The sequence below is a fragment of the Lupinus angustifolius genome, unplaced genomic scaffold, assembly GCF_001865875.1.
Source record: "Lupinus angustifolius cultivar Tanjil unplaced genomic scaffold, LupAngTanjil_v1.0 Scaffold_51_147, whole genome shotgun sequence".
NCBI classification, from domain to species: Eukaryota; Viridiplantae; Streptophyta; class Magnoliopsida; order Fabales; family Fabaceae; genus Lupinus; species Lupinus angustifolius.
The window spans coordinates 12,924-17,426 of NW_017722573.1; the positions used below are offsets into that span (position 1 = coordinate 12,924).

General features: G+C 32.7%; 1 pseudogene; it reads right to left on the bottom strand.

Moving 5' to 3' along the window:
• Positions 1-413: 413 nt before the first annotated feature.
• Positions 414-3,015, bottom strand: LOC109339044 (annotated as a pseudogene).
• Positions 3,016-4,503: the final 1,488 nt, after the last annotated feature.

The following is a 4,503-nucleotide window of genomic DNA, read 5'->3' on the forward strand; positions in this document are numbered from 1 at the left end:
CAAGGTTCGTGTTTGTGTCCCCTTTACTCTAGTTTTTGATATGCATCAAGATGGGTCAATAAAAAGAGTCTGGTCAACTTGTTTTCATTTCGTAAAATTTATTTTGCTTCTTGGAAAAAGATATGCATGCCAAAATACAAGGAGAGATATAAAGCCAAATTTATTCACATTTTTTGGCTATCCAAAAATTGAAATTTGATAAATGAAGGAAATTGTCAAAGGGACATCAAAATATTGCTTACATACATAATCACTCTCTTTCCTTTATCCCCTCAAGTTATAAAAAGAAAATATATGTACATGGATTAAGGTTTCATGCTACCATATATTTCATAAAAAATGGATAACAAAGCCAATGAAAAAAGAATTCTAAAGCCTATATTATGTGAGGACAAATCAACTAAAAGCTATATAGAATGATTTTACTTTCAAATTTGTATCAACTATGGAATGAGCTTGAAAAGAAAAGATAACTCCAAATGAGAGAATTTAGGCTTGAAATGCAATTGCATTTTTCTTATCCCTTCAGTCAAACCCTCTTCATCAACAACCATAGCTGATGTTATCAAATTTGCAACCGCCTTTTTTATTTCTTGGACCAAATCCACTATTACCCCATGAAATCCCATTAGATGTTGCATGTAAACTACTTCTAGAACATTGCTGTATTGTAAAACAATACAAAAAATCAGTCACAAAACTACATATAAAAAAAAATTCTAAGACGGAATGAACAAACAGACCAAAACATATGCATAGCATCAGTTATTTAGATTGCATACTACATCACCTTATGCGGCCGCAATATTGTGGTTGCAATGATTGCCACAACCGCATCACAATTCAATTACAGTGTGACTCCGAATCACAATAATATGGTTGTATCGGGCCACAATACAACCACATCAAATCGCATTTTGACCGCATCAAATTCAAAAATATATTTTTAATCACAAAATAACTAACACCAAAATGGTCGCAATGACCGCAATAGCAGTAACTACAATCGTTACCGTAATTGCGACCGTAACCACTATTTAAAACATTGCATAGGACAAGACAAAACTTACTTTAATGATCCATATGTAAGGAGAGAAATCTCAAACTCCTTGATCTTAGTTACTACTCCGGGATTTCTAAATAAGCCTTTAATCTCTTAGACAATTCCCTACAACCCATTCTCCAAACAAAGCTTCAAAGCCTCCTCCAAAGAGTTCTTTCTTTCATCTTCAAATATTTCACATAATCCATTTGTCAAGAAGAATACCTAGTATAACACAAAGCAACATATTAGAACAAATAAAAGCATTGTCTCCTTCAAAATTTCAAGCAATAAAGGTTATATTCAACTTACAAGGTAGGTGCTTTGCAGTTTTTTAACAAGGGATGCAGCATCTGGCTGGAAAGTTGAGAAGATAATTGGTCTGTCCTTGGCATGATCAAACACAACCTGTTCCATAGTGTTAATGAATGTAAGATATGTACCTTTTTGTTACAAAGTAATAATATCAATATTCTAGTAGTGTTATTTGAAGACTCAAGAGTTGACACTGAAGAGTGGCAACATCTTTTTTAAGAAAAGGAAGAATGGTCTTACAAAAAAAGATTCGTACTTCCTTTCGGGTGTACAAATCAAATTACACTATTCATATTAGGATTTTGTTAATAATTTTTATTGCTTAAGAAACTACTAACAGTGTAAAGTCAATCATAGAAAGTGTTTATTACATCAAGAAAACATTTACATTTTTTCAAGACTTCACACTTTGGTTGCTTAGATATTGCGTTAAGGACAATGGGTAGCAAAACCCTTTGTATTGGTCTAATATTAAAATTTTACCTTTAAGATTGCTTTAAGAACATGGGCAAGATAATCTTGGTCATAGAGAATGTGGTCATCAAATTTCAACTCTATGTTAAAACCTAAAGACGGTTCCACCTTGAGAAAAGCTTCTTCAAGTGTACAAAGTGGGTCATCTTGTTCAACTTCCCATTGGACTATTTTCCCATCCTTGGTTTTTCTGACCGGAACTTTTCCATCCTTTCCACCCTCTCTTTGAGGACCATAAGCAAGGAACTCAGACAAACACAACTTTGTGATTCTCTTCTCAAATACAATACCCTATAGAAGAAAGTTCCAATGCACATTCATAATCAATAATCAATAACATAGGATATAGTCAATATCCACTTTGGCATTTTTGGGTGTAACAAATTGATCCTAAAAAAAGTAAAAATTCAAATTATTCTTAAATATCGAGAATGTATGCCAGAATAGTCTCCATCAAAGATAAAAGACTATTGTGAGTTACATTTGATATCTTTCTAGAATACTCTATAAAGGATAACACACGATGGTAAAGGGTTTGTGTGAACTTACATTTTCTTGGGAGAAGATGAAGTCATCATGGAAAATAATTGGGCAATCCTCATTTTTCACGTACAAAAAAAGCACCCTTTTTAACTTTCTTTGTCTTTTTCTTTTCCACATTCATTTTTTCACACTTCCATTTTTTAAAGTAGAAAAAACGTCCCAATTTAGCAACTACTTTCTTGTGTTATTTTTCTCATCCCAAAAACGTCCCAATTTAGCAACTAATTTCAATTTTTGTATTATTTTTCTCATCCCAAAAAAAAAACCTATGCATGAGGATTCAGCACGGCATTAAACTATTAGATTAGGATAAGGAACACTTGTCTGTAATGGTGTGTTATTCCCTCTCTAGTCGGCTTATGATAGGGAGTGGAACACTACCCGAGACAAGGTGATCTCTATTGATTAGATCAACTGACTTTTTTATTTATTTTGAAACCAATGAAGTAAGAAAAGAAATATAAGGATCCTTACCTGAACATCAAATTCAATGAAATCAATAGGAAAATTAGTTGTAGCATTAAAGGACATAATTGAATTTTCCTTAGTAGCTCACATTCTTATATCAATTGAATGCAAATCATTCATGCCATGTCCCCTATGTCCAATCACTACAAACTTTGGTACCTTGAACTCTACCCCTGATCATATTAATGAAAGTGCGCATGTCAAGAGGAGCACTTTGGAAAGCTTTCTCACTATGTGTTTTGGTTTTGATGAGGACAACTTGTGTTTTATAAGAGCTTGAAGATCATAAATAAATCAACGTGCTTAAGTCTCAAGATTGGTATTAGACTTAGACTAGTAATTAGTTTAGGTTGAGTCTAAGGCTTAGGTAAAGTCAATACATGTCTCATATGCATAAAACTATAAACCATTTTAATTTTGAGATATGTCATTTATAATATGTTCATGCATCACATAAATACATGTAATCTGTGCATGCTAGGAATAAACTTAGTGTTGAACATTTATAAATTAAGTGTATAACGTATTTGAGTTTTGCAATTTGAAAATACACTTGGAAATATGCAGTTAATCGATTAAGGTGTGTTTTAATCAATTAACATAAGTTTTTGAAAAGCTGCTGAAACAGAAAACTTGGAAAACAGAATCAATTACAATTTTGTAACTCCTTAATCGATTAACCAAGGATTTAATCGATTAACTGGGCTGCAAAATTGATTCTTTATAAACTGCGTTTTCAGAACTTAAGCCATAACTTGCATGTTAGATTTTAAGAGAGTTAGAGCATATTTCGTGTTAATTGCTGCATCTATATGACATTGCATTTCTGAGATTAGAAAAGAGAGAATTCTATGCTTTAGGATTGAGAGGCATTTCATGTTTAATTTCTCATCATTTCATCTCACATGTTCATGCATTCATTGATGTTTTTGTGAAGATTTAGTATTCTGTAAAATCTGTTTTTAACTAATGCATCATCATGTTATATGAGACTTGTGTTAGAGTTGTAGAGTAAGGTCTTAATTGTTTAATTTGAGCATTGTAATTGCTTTAGATTACTCTATGTTTTTGTTGTAAAAAGTGTTGTAACTTTGGGAATCTCAAGGTGTCTTACCACCAACGAGATTGTGTTGTATCTTCATTAGCTTAGAGATCTTGATAGAAAGAAAAGGTTCTTGGCTGGGGCTACACCGCAAGAAAGGTATTCTTGGGCGATAGAAAGGGAGTCAAACCAAGGGATAAGGTTCTTTAGTTTCAAGTAAGAGTCTAAGTGTTGCAATTGGAAGAATTGTTTGTAAAATGTTATTTCAATTATAGTGAAGAAAAATCTCCAAGATCAGCCGGGAGGTCTGGATGTACTTTGCAAGTGCACATGCAAACAAACCAGGATAAAAATCTTATTGCAGGCTTTTTCTTTCCCTCTCTCTCTTTATTGCTTTAATCGATTACTTTGAATAGTTGTTTTAATTGTAATATTCTGTTTCTATACTATACTGTTGTAACTCTAATATATATATTAGCTCTGTTTGTGTAATCGATTATTTCTTCTCTGTTAATCGATTAATCTAGGGTTAATTCAGCATTATTTGTTGTTTGCAAAAAGCGGATACTCTGACCGCTACACCTATTCAACCCCCCTTCTAGGTGTATTTTAGCCACTG